This window comes from Rhipicephalus microplus, chromosome 1, assembly GCF_043290135.1.
Source record: "Rhipicephalus microplus isolate Deutch F79 chromosome 1, USDA_Rmic, whole genome shotgun sequence".
NCBI classification, from domain to species: Eukaryota; Metazoa; Arthropoda; class Arachnida; order Ixodida; family Ixodidae; genus Rhipicephalus; species Rhipicephalus microplus.
In genome coordinates, this window is record NC_134700.1 from 113,389,610 (window position 1) to 113,409,904 (window position 20,295).

General features: G+C 47.3%; 1 non-coding gene and 1 pseudogene across 1 annotated transcript; both read right to left on the reverse strand.

Moving 5' to 3' along the window:
- Positions 1 to 1,865: 1,865 nt before the first annotated feature.
- On the reverse strand, positions 1,866 to 2,029 carry LOC142771497 (U1 spliceosomal RNA). Its single transcript, XR_012885962.1, has one exon. It is a non-coding gene; the product is annotated as a U1 spliceosomal RNA (small nuclear RNA).
- Positions 2,030 to 10,130: 8,101 nt separating this feature from the next.
- On the reverse strand, positions 10,131 to 10,265 carry LOC142771511 (U1 spliceosomal RNA; annotated as a pseudogene).
- Between the last annotated feature and the right edge of the window lie 10,030 nt (positions 10,266 to 20,295).

Sequence of the window (20,295 nt, forward strand, 5' to 3'; positions counted from 1 at the left end):
AACAAGTCGATGTTGCGGGCTTTCGCAAAGGAAACGACCGCGGTTTGTTTCGTCGTGTCGAGGAACCCGCGAACATTCCAGGTGGCGAAACGGATTCGATCAGCCATCAGTCGAACTACGGTGGAGTGGAAACGAGGGGGGGATGTGAGCGTGTGGAAGGGAGGGGTGGGGGCCATGGGAGGCAGCACGTGGGGGAGGGAAACAGGAAAGGGTAAACAGCGGCTTTTGTTATGGATCTCATGCAGGGTGAAAGCGGGAATCCTCAAATGGCCCCGACTACTATTTCCGATTAAATTATACCGAAAAGCGCGTCCAAGGTACTCGGTACAAGTGTTGCAGTAGCGGCAATTGCATTGCAGTCTTTGCTTAGGTTAAGAATCTTGGTGGTGGAATGAGAAATTGTTGTTGTATGTATTGATGGTAGATATCATATGAGCGAAAATTTTAGAATAACTCAAACGACAGTGAAATCGCTTGAAAACATTGAACACACTCGACAATAAATTGCTGGGAGAGTTAGACAGCTAAAAATGAAGAAAAGCAAACATTATAGGAGGTTCCATACTGAAACATTCTAAACTACCTAAAGCACGGACGTGTACTGACAAGGTATGTTATTTTGATAATAAAATCCATTTCCGTATGCTGCACCTACCGACATCAACACTTGATTGATGTCAGGCCACTACAGTACCAATACTAGCGACTTGAAGTGGCAGCCTGGCTATTGAAATGTCAGGTAACAAAATTTCTGAAATAGGCGCTTGTGCGTCAGCAAAACATTCAAAGAGGGCGCTTGTGTGTCGCCAACCCATAGATGAGCCGCAAGGATTTCTTCAATAGGATAGGTGGAGGGGGGGATGAGCAAGTGAGTACATCCAGGGGCCGTATGAAGCGTTAGTGTCCACAAGCTAGGGTCCTTACTTTTAGCACCGCCCCTGCGCTAAAGTGTGGAGCAGGCATTGCTGTTTACGTCACGATATCTTGCGTAAGCATGTGAAAAGAAAATTTGGACGTCACAGCACTCGTGGTGCAGTTGAAAGATAGATTTGCTTTAGAAGATAGTGCAATTCGATAAAGCTTGTGAAATTGAGCTTGTTTGTGTGTTATCACGATTAAAAAGAAAAAAAGTTTTAAGTCAAGGACAACCAAGACCGCATTATAGGTACTTTGTATTAAATTTGCAGCATTTCTTTGCACACTTTGGTGACGTTAAGAGTATCGATCTATCTATCTGGCCGCTTACGTTTGGGTGTTCTCGTCCGAACACGGCTGCTGACATCAAAGCCCGAGCACTCGGAACCAGGCTCCAGCTACCTGCCTTCGCTTTTAGGTGTCAGGGATGGAATTGTCAGCTATCACAATTTCACAATATTTTACCTAATTTTCCGCCCACCAGGAGCAATGGTAGACGCTCTTCGCAGCTCGCAACCGGGAATACAGCTCGGGATAGTGAGCTGGGCCAGAAGGGTCGCTGAAGCACAGCAATGTGCGGCCATCTAGAGCGGCCCGAGGGCCCATCGTCATCCTGCTTCCACTTTCCCTGCCACACCTTCCCTCAAATGATTCTTCCGAGGATAAATAAAGTCCCTCACCTACCTCACGCATATTTCTTCATCTTCTTCACCCAAAACGAGAAGACATAACACGAATAGAAATAGCGCAAAAACTTCGAATATCGCGATTTTCTCTCCAAATGGAGCCTTGGGCAGGTATATTCTAAGGGCTCTGAGCAACTCTCCCTTAACGCAAGAAAACGACACATCGGAAGCCATATCTAAGAACCCGGTTCTCAATAACTTACACTATCCTCCACCGCGCGAGTGTTTCAACGGGTGTGTAGATCTTCCTTTGGATTATAAAATAGGGGGAGAGCGCGAACGCAGTCCCCCACTACCAAAAATTGCATGCCCCATCTGCCTCAATTTGGGGTAGTGGCAGGGGTCAGCACTAGCGCAGTGCAATGCCCGCGCCTCTGCCTGCGGGCACTGTCATCTTGACCACGGTTACCCCGGCACCAGGTAAGTATGCCAGGTAACGGGTCGCACTTGGTCAGCACCCATCGCGACGTCTTGTGTCATTCTGGTGAGGTGCAGACGACGGTCGAAGATTACTGTTTGCTTCTTGCATATTGTTACGGTTGAATTAAAGGATAGGTGGATTTATTTACAGAGTGAGGATGATGTTCGGCTGTCGCGGTAAAGATGGAGCCCTCAGGCCGCACCAGATAACGTCGTCTTCCTCTTCTACCTCCCTGGCACATACTACAGCCCGGCTCATACCGAAGCAATCCCCCGTTCACCGACGAAGCCCGCTGGGCGAGTTTATGTCACTAGAGGGATGAAAATTCTTGAAGCGAGCCACGTGCACCAACTGCGTTCGATTTGACCGACGAGAAAGTGTCGTCTAGCGTGCCACAACGTACATCAAGTCAGTCAAGCGATCTACAATGACGTAGGGGCCTGTGTACTGCGGTAAAAACTTCTGACATAAACCAGATTTTTGTTGGGGCGTCCACAACTACACGAATTCACCTTTGCGGACTGAAATGGCATCATGGCGTTGATTGTATCGTTGCTTGGAGCGATCTTGTGATGCCAGTGTTCGCAAGCGAGCAATATGGCAGGCTTCTTCAGCCCGGCACAATGTTTCGGCCACGGACTCATCGGTATGGAGCTTTAATGGGAGGAATGTATCAAGGGAGCTGCGTGGTGATTGAGCGTAGGTAGAAGGGCGGGAAGTCCGTGGTCTCGTGCTTCGCTGTATTGTATGCATAAGTAATAAATGGTAAGATCTCATCCCAATTTTTGTTGAGTGGACGCGACGTACATTGCGAGCATGTTAGTGAGAGTTCGATTGGTACGTTCTACAAGACCATTCATCTGGGGATGGTATGGTGTCGAATGTCTGAACTGTAAAGTGCAGAGGCGAAGCAATTCTTCCACAGCGTCCCCGATGAATGGGCGACCACGGTCACTAACGATTACTTGAGGTGGATCATGGCGAAGAACAACGGAGCGTAACAAAAAGGCAGCGACGCCATCAGCTGTAGAAGATGGTATCGCGGCGGTTTCGGTGTATCTGGTAAGGTGGTCGACGCACACTACTATCCAGCGGTTGTTGTTCGAAGATCCCGAAAACGGGCCCAATAGGTCGATGCCCACTTGCTCGAAAGGCGTAGTAGGTGGTTCTACGGAATGAAGAAGGCCGTGCGGTGCATTGGTAGGTCGTTTGTAGCGCTGGCAATTCTCGCAGCTCGAGACGTATTGTTTTGTAAAAGCTCGTATTCGGGGCCAGTAAGAACGCTGCTGCACTCGATGCAGGGTTCGAATGAACCCAAGGTGTCCTGACATTGGATCGTCGTGCATAGTACGGAGAACGTCGCATCGAAGACTTTGAGGTACAATCAGTAAATAACGTGCGCCGGTTGCTGAGTAATTTGTTTTGCACAACAGTCCATCACGAATGCGAAAGCGACCACTGCCTTTGAGATTCCGAGCGTCAACGAACAATAGGCTTAAAGACAAATCATTCAATTGTTCTCGTTTGAAGACATTTGTGTCAGAAAACGTTTGAGAGACCGCAGCAAAACAGATGTCAAGGGTATCTGCACTGTCCTCCGTCATGGTCATAGGTAGGCGAGAAAGGCAACCGAATGACGTCGTCCTCTTTTGTAGGAAAAGCTGAAGTCAAATGCTTGAAGGCGTAAAGCCCTTCGAGCAAGGCGGCCAGAAGGGTCTCGGAGGGTAACAAGCCAACATAATGAATGATGGTCTGTCACAATCCTGAATGGACGACCGTAGAGGTAACATCGAAACTTCTGAATGGCAAATACAGCCGCTAAACATTCTTGCTCTGTCACCGTATAATTCATTTCAGCCTTGCCCAAAGATCAACTCGCATAAGCAACAACATGCTCTGCATTATCATGGCGCTGAACAAGCACACCTCCGATGCCAATTCAACTTGCGTCACTGTGCGCTTCTGTAGGAGCAGAAGGATTGAAATGACGAAGAATAGGCTCAGATGTTAGTAAAAATTTCAGTTCAGAAAAGGCGGCATCCCAATCAGGTGTCCATTCGAATGGGCTGTCTTTTCGCAACAAGCTCGTCAGTGGGTGTACTACGTCCGCGAATCGGGGCACAAAGCGGCGAAAGTAGGAACATAGGCCCAAGAAGCTGCGAAGTTCCTTCAGTGTCTCAGGTGGTTTGAATGTGCCGACTGTTTCGATTTTGCGGGGATCCGGCCTGACACCATCTTTGTCAAGTACGTGACCAAAGACTAAAGCTTGTCGTTCACTAAACCGGCACTTCTTAGAGTTCAAAATCAAGCCAGCCTTTCCGACACAGTCTAAAACAAGGCTTAAACGGACGTTGTGCTCTTGGAAGGTACGCCCAAAAATGACGACGTCATCCAGGTAGCAAAGCACACCTCCCATTTAAGACCACGAAGGACAGAGTCCATAAACCTTTAAAAGTGGCGGGGGCGTTGCAAAGCCCAAACGGTATCACATTGAAGTGGTACAGTCCATCAGGCGTCACGAATACGGTATTCTCCTTTTACGAAGGGTGCATAGGTATCTGCCAATATCCTGATTGTAGGTCTATTGAAGAAAAGTACGAAGCCGAGTGTAAGCAGTCAATAACATCGTCCATTCTAGGCAGCGGATATACATCTTTTTTGGTCACGGCGTTGGGTCTTCTGTAATCAACGCAGAATCGCCAGGCACCATCTTTCTTCTTAACCAAGACGACTGGTGCTGCCCACGGGCTACACGACTATTCAATAACACCCTTCTTCAGCATTTCCTGAACCTGGTTGGCAATAACTTTTTGTTCTGATGACGACACTCGGTAAGGCTTTTGTCGAATCGGATGGGCAGTGCTGGTGTCAATCCTATGGTGAGCGCGAGAACATGGTAAAGGTAGTGGCCTCTCCTCTTGGCAAAAGTCAAACACAGAAGCATGTCGCCTCAACAGAAGGCGTAATGTTTGCCGCTCGTGTGACCGCAAAGTGGCGATAATCATGCCTAGGATCTGCGACTCGTAATAGCAACTGCTCTTGCCAGAGGCTGTACCTTTCTCGCTTTCATCGTTGTTTACGACCGCTACAGAACCTTCAGTGGAATCATCGAAGACGCCAAGCTCCATTCCTCGAGGGAGCACAACCAGCATTGGCGAACAGTTCAGTGCCCACAGAAAGGTTGCTCCTTCATCAACAGATACCAAACTACGAAGGACGAGTATGCCTTTTTTAGCACATTGAACGATGGCAGGTTCAACGATGGCGTCAAAAGATGTGGCAGATTCTGGGGCGAACACCGCAACTGACCTCATTGACCATGGCGGCACTGTCAGCTCATCGGAGCATCCTTCGCGGCCTACGGCGCCTCATCGACGAGGGCAGGAACAATGTCACCGCTGACGGAAAGTTCACAGCTTCTACAGTTGACGAAAGCGCCACATCCTTGGAGAAAGTCAAGACCGAGAATAACATCGTGGGTACAATGTTGCAGCACAAGAATCTCTGTTGGGAACACCTTTCCTGCCGATAAGACATTGACGGCACAAACTGTGACAGGATGAAGTACTTCCCCACCAACACCACGAAACCTTGTTGATTCGCCCCAAGTAAACATAACTCTGTGGCCAATGCGACTTTGGAAAGACAGACTCATAACTGATATTGTAGCACCAGTGTCCACCAAAGCACTTGTACAAAAGCCATCTATTTCCACACGTATCTTGTTCTTGGACATTATATCTGGCGGAAGCATCTGAGGCAAATCCTGTGTTGCGACCTCACCTCCATCGGTCGCGCTGGCTAGTTTCCCGGTGGCGGCGTGATGACAGGCGTCGTTCCGGCGAAAGGGAACGATGCAGTCGGCCAGATGGAGGCGTCAAACTACGGTCAGAAGTGGGAGAACTGCCACGGTGATTTCGGCGCCGTGAGGTACTCCTGGAATAGGCGAGTCGATGACCATTGTTGTGACCAGTACCCGCTGGCGGAAACTCTGATGGAGAACAATATTGGAATGTTGGCTCTCTCTGTCGACGACAGAACCGAGCTATGTGCCCGGCGATACCGCAGCGGTAGCACACAGGGGCTTGGCGGTATGCATTGTACTCCTGGAAGGCATTGCGCTGACGTAGTGGTGGTACGGGTGCATCTTCGTTCGGGTCGTAATAGAAGTTGGCTGGCTGATGGGGGTAACTGAAGTGGTCTTCGTACCTCGGCAGCGGGTAGTTATTGCGCTGTGACTTCGGTGGTGAGGGTGGTCTGTAGTTGCAGTCATCGTTGCCTGCTGCGGCGATTGACACGGAAGGGCGATAAGGAAGCGGTGCGGGTGTAGGCTCGTACGGCGTCGGGCGAGCATGTCGAGTGAGCTCTTCTCGAACGATCTGGCGTATTGTCGACGCGAGATCAAGCGGCGTGTATTTGTCAACACTTGCCATGGTGGTTACACTCGTTAAACGACCGTACTTGTGGGTGATACGTCGCATCTTCAGGGTCTCGAATGTGCAACAGTGGCTTATGACGTCGGTCACCGTAGCAAGGCTGCCTTTGCTGATGAGGAACTGATACACGTACTCGGCAATGCCCTTCAACAGGTGGCCAACTTTGTCTTCCTCTGACATAGAAAGGTTGACAGTCTTGCAGAGCTTCAAGATTGCCTCGACATAGGTCGTGCACGTCTCTCCTGGGATCTGAGCGCTCTGCAGTAACGTTTGTTCCGCCTGCTTTCTCTTAGCTACGGAGTCTCTGAAGCACGCTCTTATTTCAGAAACGAAGCGATTCCATGACGTGAGGACATCTTCGTGGTTCTCGTACAACACGAGTGCTGTGTCCGTTAAGAAAAATACTACATTGGTCAGCTGGGTCGCCGCATCCTACTGGTACTATTTGCTGACCCGTTTGTAGTGTGTGAGCCAGGCATCCACGCCACCGAATGTGTGAGGCACTATCAGATCCTGACGCAACCAGGGACCAGCCACACGTGAACCTGGTACTAGCGGTGCTGCTGGGACTGGTAGAAGGTCTGCAGCTGCGGGGATCGGGCTTTCTTCCTCACCGTGAGACATCTCAGCTGCCAGCGGTAACGGGGGCAGTCCAGCAAAGTGGCGGCTTCGTCGTAGATCAGGCGCTTGAAGCGTCGTGTTGCTTGGTTGATTACCAAGCACCTCCACCACAAAACTGTTACGGTTGAATTAAAGGATAGGTGGATTTATTTACAGGGTGAGGATGAAGTTCGGCAGTCGCGGTAAAGATGGAGTCCTCAGGCCGCACCAGACAACGTCGTCTTCCTCTCCTACCCCCCCGCACATACTGCAGCCCGGCTTATACCGTAGCAATATTTTAAGGAGCCATTTGAAGAAACACTAATGGCCCACTAATATGCGTCGGCCTGTTAAATAAAATTGAACGTAACTCTGATTGAGGATTAAAAAAAGCTCAAGTTTGATCAAATATAACAGCAGTTTGAGCGCAACAAGCATGAATCATCTTTACGCCTCTAGAGGCGCTAGCGCTGCGGCCAAATAACGGATGGCGCACGTTTATTCCAACGCTATTCACCTTTATGCATTTATGCGTGTATTTTCAGCGCCACACCATGACGTTCCAGTCAATAAAGAAATTACAGCACAGTCACTTTCCCTGCGCAGGCTTCGCATAACATCGCCTGCGAAGATACGTGCGATCTACTAATTGTTTTTTTTTCTGCGATTCGGGAAGGGATGTTTTGCATATTCGTACATTTTAATAGACCATTTTTTTTATTCGAAGGTATTTATTTTTTATGGAAAGCAAGTAGCGAGTTAAAACGCACCCGTCCTCTCGTGCTTATGGTACCTTTGTCTTGAAAAAAAAACTTCATGGGCGAAAGCCAATACATTTTTACTGACTCAGGTGTGTATAGAAAATTGTCATGTGAAAGCTCAGGCAGTTTGAAGGCACTGTGCGCTTTTATATTCACACATCGTTTTCGGACGCATCGGTTTGAACACTTTCAGCTCCTAGCTTCATTCTAGCTTGATTGATTGATTTGTGGGGTTTAACGTTCTAAAACCACCATATGATTATGAGAGACGCCGTAGTGGAGGGTTCCTGAAATTTCGACCACCTGGGGTTCTTTAATGTGCACACAAATCTGAGCACACGGGCCTACAACATTTCCGCCTCCATCAGAAATGCAGCCGCCGCAGCTGGGAATGAAACCCGCGACCTGCGGGTCATTAGCCGAGTACCTTAGCCACTAGACCACAACGGCGGGGCAGCTTCATTCTAGCTTGTGTTTCTTGTCAATAAGTTTGGATGCTGAGGGCAAAGGAGGTCTTCTGCAAGTGTAAATTTCGCCGCAGCCCATACAATTATCTAGTAAATGTTTATAAATCGAAGTGACGAACTGAGGCGCTGAACGCTGAAGCAGCATCAAGCAAGCTCTCTTCATTGTTGAACCCTTTCATGAAAACCTTTCAGAGTCTTTTGTTGTGGATCTCAAGCAGAGTGACAGCGGGAATCCTCAAATGGCCACGACTACTATTTCCGATTTAATTATACCGAAAAGCGCGTCCAAGGTACTCGGTACAAGTGTTGCAGTTGCGGCAATTGCATCGCAGTCTTTGCTTAGGTTAAGAATCTTGGCGGTGGAATGAGAAATTGTTGTTGTATGTGTTGATGGTATATATCATACGAGCGAGAATTTTAGAATAACTAAAACGACAGAGAAATTGCTTGAAAACATTGAACACACTCGACAATAAATTGCGGGCGAAGTTGGACAGCTAAAAAAGAAGAAAAGCAAACATTATAGGAGGTTCCAAGTTGAAACATTCTAAAACACCAAAGCACGGACGTCTACTGAGAAGGTATGTTATTTTAATATTAAAATCCATTTCCGTATGCTGCACTTACCGACATCAACACTTGATTGATGTCAGGCCACTACAGTACCAATACTAGCGACTTGAAGTGGCAGTCTGGGTATTGAAATGCCAGGTAACAAAATTTCTGAAATAGGCACTTGTGCGTCACCAAAACATTCAAAGAGGACGCTTGTGTGTCGCCAACCCATAGATGAGCCGCCAGGATTTCTTCAATAGGATAGGTGGGGGGGGGGGGGGATGAGCAAGTGAGTACAACCAGGGCCCGTATGAACCGCTAGTGTCCAAAAGCTAGGGTCCTTACATTTAGCACCGCCCCTGCGCTAAAGTGTGGAGAGGGCATTTCTGTTTACGTCAAGATATCTTGCGTAAGCATGTTAAGAGAAAATTTGGACGTCACAGCACTCGTGGTGCAGTTGAAAGATAGATTTGCTTTAGAAGATAGTGCAATTCGATAAAGTTTGTGAAATTGTGCTTGTTTGTGTGTTATCCCGATTAAAAAGAAAAAAAAAGTGTTTAAGTCGAGGACAACCAAGACCGCATTATAGGTACATTGTATTAAATTTGCAGCATTTCTTTGCAAACTTTGGCGACATTAAAAGTATCTATCTATATATCTGGCCGCTTACGTTTGGGTGTTCTCGTCCGAACACGGCTGCTGACACCAAAGCCCGAGCACTCGGAACGAGGCTCCAGCTACCTGCCTTCGCTTTTAGGTGCCAGGGATGGAATCGTCAGCTATCTCGATTTTATATTATTTTACCTAATTTTCCGCCCACTAAGAGCGATGGTGGGCACTCTTCGCAGCTCGCAACCGGAAATAAAGTTCGGGATAGTGAGCTGGGCCAGAAGGGTCGCTGAAGCACAGCAATGTGCGGCCATCTAGAGTGGCCCGAAGGCCCGTTGTCATCCTGCTTCCACTTTCCCTGCCACACCTGCCCTCAAATCATTCTTCCAAGGATCAATAAAGTCCCTTACCTACCTCAGGCATATTTCTTCATCTTCTTCACCCACAATGTGAAGACATAATACGAATAGAGATAGCGCGAAAACTTCAAATATTCCAATTTTCTCTCCAGATGCAGCCTTGGGCAGGTATATTTTAAGGGCTCTGAGCAACTCTCACTTAACACAAGAAAACGACACATCGGAAGCCATATCGGAGAACCTGGATCTCAATAGCTTGCACTCTCCTCCACCGCGCAAGTGTTTCAGCGGGTGTATAGATCTTCCTTTGGATTGTAAAATAGGGGGAGAGCGCGAACGCAGTCCCCCACTACCAAAAATTGCATGCCCCATCTGCCCCAGTTTGGGGTAGTGGCAGGGGTCAGCACGAGCGCAGTGCAATGCCCGCGCCTCTCCTTGGGGGCACCGTTTAAGAGAATTTTATTTCCGGATATATCTTACCCAGCTTATGTGCACACATAAAAATGGACAATGGTGAACAATGCGTATGTACAATGGAAGCTGTTATATACAGCGAAAAGAACTTATTGCATATGCAGTGACGTACAATGCGAACTTGTACATCAGAGACTGGACATTCTTGACATCGAGATGACTAAACTTAAATAATCAGTAAGGCTATATGAACAAACAAGGGGAGGTCATTCACAGTGTAGCGTGATTTTTTGCATTCACCTTTGAGGACAATTTGCTCTCGCGCTCAAGAATAATATTGCACAAAAGGACATGTTTGTAAAGAAGAAAAGAAAAATACACACTGTAATGTCACAGTGGTACAAGCTCTAGCCCACTTCCTCAGTAGGGGAGGAAAGGCATGGACACTCTGTTGTTTTTTACGATAATAAATCGCTTAGACCACCGTCGAAGGAAAGCCTCCTCTCCCAGCATGACTAGTTCTGCGTTAAGAAGCATAAGCAATATGTTTATTAGCCGATGTAGTATGGGAACCATGGCGTAGTAGGGGAAACATGGCTCTCTGGTGGCGTCCCTTCAAGCAGGCCAGTCCCTTTTGTTTCCATAAGATGAAGGCTCAGATAGCCATTAAGAGTACGACTAAGTTATCCCTGTGGCTAGACGTCCACTGCATACTTGTTTGGAACATCCTGGTAACCACGTGCCAAAAGTGCCGCGCTACTATACATTCATGGAAGACATGGTTCAGTGTTTCGACGCGACCGCATTGCGGGCATGTGGTGGAGGGCGCCACGCCCCAGGCCGCAAGGCGGTCGGCCGTTGGTAAAGCCCCCCATTCCCTGAGCCAGTTTAGGTCACGGACCTCAGAGGGGAGAGACGTGTTTGTAAGAGCCCAGCGTCTTTTCGCCCGGCATTTCCGGCGTTGTTCTTCAGATAGGCTTTTGAATGCTATTAATTCGCTCATGTCGGTGGGGGACATTTCCATAAGTTCTTGAACTGGAAAATCGTTTCGCCATTGTTGCAAAGATTTTATAACATGTGTGTAATACGCTGGTGGCTGCTCAGCAGCTGGTCCCGTGTCGTTTGCTAAACCAAAAAGTCTTCTAGAGGTTCCTAGCAGATACACTACAAGTTGCCTGCCTTGATACGATGATTTTTCCAAGAGTGCCCAGGTGTTTTTGAGAGCCAACATGCGGAACATTACATCAAGGTTGGGTACACACAGCCCTCCCCATTTTACTGGTAGGTGGACCAAGGCTCTGGCAACAGCTTCGGCGTGGCCATCCCAGAAAAAGGAGCCGCACGCAGTAGCCACTCTCAGCAAAACCCATCGAGGTGGTCGGGATATTCTAGCTACATAAAGCAGTGGCACTGTTATGCTGGATTAGTTAGGCAAGCTCTTTCAGTAAAAGGTAGTTGAAACATTCTGGCGACTTCAATGCATCTGTCCACTTTGTGTTGGATTTCTTTCCATGGGGTGAGGGCTACCTCACCAGTCGAATGGAAAGTTACACCTAAGACTTTAACGCCTTGGACGATTTGGACGCTGTCAGGGAACTCTTCAATGTGCACCCCAAAGCACAATGCCTTGCTTTTTCCGGGATAAGGACGTGCTCCCGACAAGTAACTATACGCGTGGAATATTCGCAGAAAGGCTCCGTAGCTATCTATGTTCCGAATAAACAACGAGATGTCATCGGCGTGTGCCGCTACTTTCACTTCGCCCAAGCCTGGAAGAGGGAAACCACGTATCCAAGTGCAGTTCTGGATTTGTTTCAATAATGGATCTATGCATGATACAAATGGAATTGCGGAGAGGGGACAGCCTTGTCGAATGCCCCTACTTGCTGCAATAGGTTCAGATGTAAAGCCATTCACTACTAAAGACGTTTCTAAGTCTGTGTATAGTAAGCGGAGGTTGTCGGTTAAATAGGCTGGGAAGCCATTACACTAAAACACAGCGAAGAGATAATTCCATTCTACGCGATCAAAAGCTTTTTCCTGATCCAAGGAAAAAAAAAGCCAGATATTTGTGTTCTTGTAGCGTACGTGAATAAATCGCGAGTCAGCGCAAACGAGGAATAGATCGTATGACCTGGGACACAGCATCTTTGTATGTCGCTTACTATTTTCGGTAGAATGGTTGTTATGCGGTTTGCAAGGATGGCTGTCAATATATTATAATCCGAGTTAAGTAGCGAAATGGGCCTCCATGCCCTTGGATCGGACGGCTCTCCCTCGCTTTTAAGCAAGACTATAACTCTGCTCTCACAAAACGTATTCGGTCTGATTCCGTCAGCAAGGAGCCCATTCAGCCTACCCAAAAGGTGGTCTTGTATTTTTTGAAAGAAGGTTTTGTAGAAACTCAAAGGTATCCCGTCAGGGCAGGCGGCGGCGGTTGTGTTCATGCGCTGAAGCACGATGCGCAATTCATCCAGCGTTACTGGGCTGCACAGACCATCGCGAAGCTCCTCCGGTACGCGGGAAATTCCCTCGCAAAACTCATTAACTATGGTGGTATAGTTCACGTCGTTTGCGTTCTCCGCCCTGAAAAGATTCCAAAAATATCTTTCATAGACCCTCATTATGTCTTCTGCTCGTGTAGACTGTTCGCCGTCGGCTGCTGACCCGCAGGGCGCGGGTTCAAATCCCGGCTGCGGCGGCTGCATTTCCGATGGAGGCGGAAATGTTGTAGGCCCGTGTGCTGAGATTTGGGTGCACGTTAAAGAACCCCAGGTGGTCTAAATTTCCGGAGCCCTCCACTACGGCGTCTCTCATAATCATATAGTGGTTTTGGGACGTTAAACCTCACATATCAATCATCAAGACTGTTCGCCGTTCGGCAACTGAACGAAAGGGACATGCAATTGTTCACCGAAGGAGCCGTTGCGAACACTTTGAAAAACAGCTGGATCTGAAACCGATCGTCCGTTGATAAAAGACTGCGCAGCCGTGCGCGAACTAAGACGTAACAAAAGTTCATACCGCGCCTTTAACTGATCGAGATAGTCGTGCATTGCGAACGTCAGCGTCTCGCCTCTGCGTACAATGCGCGCTTTTCGTAGCGTGTCGTTTATCTCTGTAGTCGGGCGCGCTTTCCTTTCGTGCCCCGCTTTGATAAGCTCGGCGCACCAACTGTGTTTCAATGCGTCTCAGTTACGTGGTTCAGGCGGCCTTTTGCATGCTTGCTCTAGTGGATTGCGCAGCAATACCATGACTTCCGGGCCACGCACGAGTGTGGTGTTCATCCTCCAACGGTTTCCAAATGTGGTGGATTGTTCAAAGAAAAGTTCCACAGACACTGGAAAGTGGTCTGCAATGCATGGAACGTCCGGTGGGAAATGCAAGACCTCGCAACTAAGGACATGTGTATCCAGCACTTCTGGAAAAGAGAAGCGGTCCAGCCGGGCCATGCCGGGACCCCACTGTTATGCCGCGACGAAGCCACTTCCGTGAGTGTCGACCCACGCATCCCTGAGCCTGAAATCGGGGATGAGCCGCCGCAACGCGCCAACTCTGCTATATTATCTGCCTTGTCTGCACCCGCGCGAACCTCTGTCGGTGTCCTAACACAGCAAAAAGACCCTACTAAGAAAGTAAGGCAGCTGTGAAACAAAAATGAGTCGAGTGAAATGAAAAAAAAAATCGACCGCTCCCCCACGCCGAGCCGGGGCACATACCACGAGCGCCCCCACTCGCCTGCCGTGAAGGTCCAAGTCCACCGCCAGTGTGCGGCCGTCAAAACCACAAACACAGTGTGCTCCTCGACGCCACGCCGGTGTCAAGAAAACAACTCCGACTCCGCACATCCCCGAATCAGTGAGCGAAAAAAAGGCTTCGACTCCAAATTGTGAACAAAAGGACTGCACATCAAAAGGGGTTCCAAAATCACATTCCTGCAAGAAGAGGATGTTGACATGACGCGACAATGCCAAGTGGATGACTTCTCTCTGCCCATCCTGGCATCCGAAACTTCTGACATTTAAGGAAAGAAAATGCACCGCAGCCGTTTTATAAAATAGGAGAGTGCGCGCAAACTTCAACGAAACCCCTTGCAGAGGGGGGGGGGGGCGAGCGCTCAACGTGTGAACATGATTAAAGAGAGAATTGCTCTGTCGACGTCAGAGCATTAGCGAGTTTTTGGGGCTTACTACTGTCCGTAGAGCCCTCAGAGTTCGTGGTCGGTGGGTGGGCTCATTTGGTGGCTGCACGGTCTATTTCCATGGCGCTGGCACCGACACTCGCACCGGCGGCCACACCTGTAATCTGGTGAATGGGGTTTGAAAGGCACAGTTTGCGGGTCTGAGCCGAGTACTTGCTGGCGCGGGCGCTCGTCGTTGTCAGTGGCATAATCACTGTTGTGGTCTTGTCTGAACCGATGATCGGAGTGTCTGCACGTCCCGTTGTTCGGGTGCCGCGTCCCATCGAAGCTCTCGGCGCCTCGGAGCTACTGGTGGTGCCAACTTCGTCAGAGCTGTAGCTCTCGTGGTCTCTGCTAAGGACGGCCACTCGGGCTTCGGCTTTGGATGAGCTGTGTTCTTCATAGGCGTCCGGCGAGAAGTCGCTAGTCTCGGACGGGGCGTGAAGGGTTGACGAGGCTTTCTCAGACAGGGGAGGCAGGTTTCCTGCGTCTTGTGGTTCAGCATGGGCGTCAGTGTCGCTTGTGTCAGTGTCGCTCGCAGGCGCGAGCGCCGGATAATCATCTTGCAATGCGGGCGTGAGGTAGGTGCACGCTTGTTCTTCGGTTGCCGCTGCTGCAGCCACTGCGAAGGACTTCGGACGTACGCAGTCAGCTGTTGCAAGGCTGCCCGAGAACTTGCGGCAAGGTTCTGCGCATCCCTCTGTGGCATGTCCAAACACGTTGCAGCCCGTGCACCGAGGCGTGGCACAATCTTTGGCGATGTGGCCAGTATTCCTGCACTTAGAGCAAACTTTCTTGACACCCTGGTAGTCACACTTGACATTGTTGCCTTGAACTGTCGGAAAGTTCGGTATTTGGCTTTTCATTTCCACTCGCGCCACACGGACACCTGTGCCAACCCCAGGGCGGCCCTTGAACACTGGCTCCTGGATATGGTGCACGGTGGCGTAGGCGGAGAGAGCAGTCGCTAGGGCTGCGTCGCCTACCCACAGCGGTACCCGGAAGACTGTGACGGGGACTATTTCAGGACCTGCGCTGACTAGTGGAACTGATTCGCCGCTCAAGAGAATGGCACGCCGGCTCTTCAGCTTGGTGGCTGCATGGACGTGTGCGGCTACTGCGCCGAACTTTGCACCTCCCATGTGGACACCGGCTGAGCCGGTTACTCCTTCGAGGGCATCTATGATGTCGTCGACGATGCTCCCCTCCGGAGCACTGAAGTTAAAGCAACGAGCTTTCGGCGGTGGCGCTGCGAAAGCCATCACACATCCGTCCTGGCCCTGGCTCCCACGGCATGCGCTATGATGCCCGGGCGTCGGCTCACGATGAAGGCCTGGACAGCGCGGTAGTTGTCCAGGACTTCGCTTGATGCTCGATGAGATGGGGTTGGCGACTGGCAGCGTTTAAGAGAATTTTATTTCCGGATATATCATGCACAGCTTATGTGCACACATAAAAATGGACAATGGTGAACAATGCGTATGTACAATGCAAGCTGATATATACATCAAAAAAACTTATAGCGTATGCAGTGACGTACAATGCAAAAATTGTACAACAAAGACAGGATATTCATGACATTAGTTTATTTTATTAGTTTAGTTTTTATTTGCAGGAAAAAAAAATACAAAAACTTCCCTGCGGGAGGCAAAGACTAAAGGCTAAATAGCCTGACGAGGTCTTGACCTCCTGATACAGTCTGCATCAGTGCCATATTACACATATTCACACATCAGTAACATACATATACAAATAAGTGACATTATACAAATCTTATTTAGTTACACAGCTTATTTCTACATGATATACATTCAGAATATGTTTTACATAAACAGGAAACAATTTTGGTATCAAACGATTCTGTTTAAGTATCATTGTTCACAGTAAGAAAAAAAATCAACTCAGTATACAAGTATTCCTAAATATAAAAGCCTATGGATCTACTATGTCTTTAGTCAAAAGAAGAAAGGATTTATGATGACATTTAAATTGTTTAGTTTTCAGAGTAAAGTCTATATTCGATTCGTGAAGGTTTAGCAATTGTATGATCTTATAATCAATAGCCTGCTTGCCATAGTTCGTGCGTGTTTTCTTAGTTTTGCGGGTAGAATTTCTGAAGCCATATGTTGTTGATACAGTGCGTGGAAAGGAATCCTGTAGTTTATGTTTGTGGATGTGTTGCATCAGTTTAAGATTATATACTTTCCTAGCAGATAGAATTCCATGTTTAAGAAAAAGCGGCTGAGTGTCTAAGTCCTTGGGGTGACCTTTATATTTTTCTATTACACGGAGCGCGCGCTTTTGCAAGATTAATATTCGATCGTAATTGGTCTTAGTTGTTGTTCCCCATACAAGCATTCCGTATAGAAGTTTGGAGTAAAACATGCTATAATATAATGATTTACATAACCATGAAGGGAGGAGGAAAGCAATTTTACTCAAGCACCCTACAGAACGAGCTAGATCTACCAAGAGACTATTTACGTGCGGTGTCCATGTTAAGTGCTCATGAAACCAGACTCCAAGGAATTTTTGTGTGCTGACTTGTTCGAGTCGCTGATTGTCAAACAAGATTACTATATTATCACTGATGTGCTTGTTAATGGGCCTGAACATAATAAATTTTGTTTTTTGTGTGTTTAATTTTAGTTTGTTTTTTGTTAGCCAGCCTGAAAGTTTCGAGAGATATACATTTGTCGAAGCTTCTACTTCCTGAATGGTGGAGCCTGTGAAAAATATACTTGTGTCGTCAGCGAACATTTTAATTTCGGGTGTATACTGAACCTCTGTAATATCATTTATATATAAAAGGAAAAGCACGGGGCCTAAAATGGACCCCTGCGGAACTCCTTTCTTTACGCTTAAATAGTCTGACTTTTTACTGTCTATGCTAACAAATTGTTGTCTGGATGATAAATAGCTTTTAAATAAATCAGAGACTATTCCACGAATTCCATAGCGGCTTAATTTCAACAGTAAGATATTATGGTCAACAGAATCGAACGCTTTACGCAAGTCAAGGAAGACACCTAACGTGAACATTTTATTTTCAATATTTTCTATTATGCGGCTTTTTACATCAATTAGTGCCTCTTCCGTGGTTTTATTTTTGCGAAAACCATATTGATGCGGTGATAAGATATTGTACTTCTCAAGATATTTCATAAGGCGCGTATTTATACATTTTTCATAAATTTTTGAGAATACAGGTAATACGGATATCGGACAATAGTTTGTTAATTCAGTAGTGTTGCCACCTTTATGAATGGGTGTAACTTTGGCCACCTTAAGTTTTGTTGGAAAGATTCCAATAAGAAAGGAATAATTTACCAGATATGCTAATACGGGGCTAAGTATAGATGCGACAGCCTTAACTGGAGCCACCCTTACGTCATCATAACCACTCGCAACGTTTGTCTTTAGTTCTTTTATATATCGGTAGACTTCCTCGGGTAATACTTCGTGTAGTACGAGAGAGTTCATGCAACTACTTGTTTCATCTTCATATTGTGTTGAGTCTTCATCACAAACAGCCACATTTACAAAGTATTGGTTAATTGCGTTCGCCAGTTCCTTACCCTCCAGAATGATATTGTTGACTTTTACTTGTTTAGGTGTATTTGACGTTGCTGTTCTCCCAGTTAAGGAAATAACTTGTTTCCATATTTTTGCCGGTTCTGATTTTATACGTGAGAAGGTGGCTTCATAATAGGCAAGTTTAGCCTTCCTAGTGTCACTATTTAGTTTGTTGCGGAATCGCTTGAATTCACGCAATATTGCAATATCTCTAGTAGCAAGAAACCTGTGAAAAAGCGCGTTTTTCTGCTTGATTCGTTTCAGGAGGTCACTGTTTATCCATGGTTTTCTGTTCTTACCCTTTCGTGTTCTGATCTGTTGTATCGGGAAAGCAATATCGTAGCACTCAAGGAAAATAGCTAGGAAAGTATTATATGCGCTATCTGGATTGCATTGCACATACACAGGTGACCAGTCAGCACGTTCAATTAATTCGGTAAACTTAAGCAGTGATTTGTCATCAATATATCTATACCGCGCGATATTTGGACATTTAATTTTATGCTGCAGGTTTTGTGTAGAAATGTAGATAGGTAGGTGGTCACTTAGGTCTGAGCACAGTATGCCCGAGGTGTAATCGCAGCTATTCAGGCTTGTTATACAGACGTCAAGTGACGTGGAACTATTGTGAGTAATACGGGTTGGATATATAATGGCATTCCGACATCCATATGATGCTACAAGGTTTTTCAAGTCAAGCGCGTACAGCTCTTCACTCATCATATTAATATTTACATCACCCATGATAAAATATGGTTTTTTTATCTCATTAAAACAATGCATGAGGTTTTCCATATGACTGAGAAAATGCCTCTTATATCCAGTTGGGGGTCTATACACCACGGCAAGTACAAAAGAATTTGTTTCTATTGCTAGGCACTCTATGTGTCGATGATTAACCTAAATAAACAGTAAGGCTATATGAAGAAACAAGGGGAGGTCATTCACAGTGTAGCGTGATATTTTGCATTCACCTGTGAGGACAATTTGCTCTAGCGCTCAAGAACAATATTGCACAAAAGGACATGCTTCTAAAGAAGAAAAAAAATACACACTGTAATGTCACAGTGGTACAAGCTCTAGCCCACCTCCTCAATAGGGGAGGAAAGGCATCGACACTCTGTTGTTTTTTACGATAATAAATTGCGTAGACCACCGTCGAAGGAAAGCCTCCTCTCCCAGCATGACTAGTTCTGCGTTAAGATGCATAAGCATTATGTTTCTTAGCCGATGTAGTAGGGGAAACATGGCTCTCTGGGGGCGTCCCTTCAGGCAGGCCAGTCCCCTTCGTTTCCATAAGACGAAGGCTCCGATAGCCATTAAGAGTACAACAAAGTTATCCCTGTGGCTAGACTTCCACTGCATACTTGTTTGGAACATCCTGGTAACCATGCGCCAAAAGGTGCGCGCTACTATACATTCATGGAAGACATGGTTTAGTGTTTCGACGCGACCGCATTGCGGGCATGTGGCGGAGGGCGCCACGCCCCACGCCGCAAGGCGGTCGGCCATTGGTAAAGCCCCCCATTCCCTGAGCCAGTTTAGGTCACGGATCTTGGAGCGGAGAGACGTGTTTGTAAGAGTCCAGCATCTTTTCGCCCGGCATTTCCGGCGTTGTTCTTCAGATAGGCTTTTAAATGCCATTAATTCGCTCATGTCGGTTGGGGACATTTCCATAAGTTCTTGAACTGGAAAATCGTATCGCCATTGTTGCAAAGATTTTATAACATGTGTGTAATACGCTGGTGGCTACTTAGCAGCTGGTGTTTTTGAGAGCCAACATGCGCTAGATTACATCAAGGTTGGGTACGCTGAGCCCTCCCTAATTTACTGGTATAGGCGGACCAAGGCTCCGGCAACAGCTTCGGCGTGGCCATCCCAGAAAAAAGAGCTGCACGCAGTAGCCACTCTCAGCAAAACCCGTCGAGTTGGTCGGGAAATTCTGGCTACATAAAGCAGTGGCACTGTTATGATGGATTTAATTAGGTAAGCTCTTTTAGTAAAGGGTAGTTGACATGTTTTGGCGACTTCAATGCGTCTGTCCACTTTGTGCTGCATTTCTTTCCATGTAGTGCGGGCTACCTCACTAGTCCAAAGGAAAGTTACACCTAAGATATTAACGCCTTGGGCGATTTGGACGCCATCAGGGAACTCTTCACTGTGCATCCCAAAGCACAATGCCTTGCTTTTCCGGGATTAAGACGTGCTCCCGACAGGTAACTATACGTGTGGAATATTCGCAGAGAGGCTCAGTAGCTATCTATGTTCCGAATAAACAACGATATGTCATCGGTGTATGCCGCTACTTTCACTTCG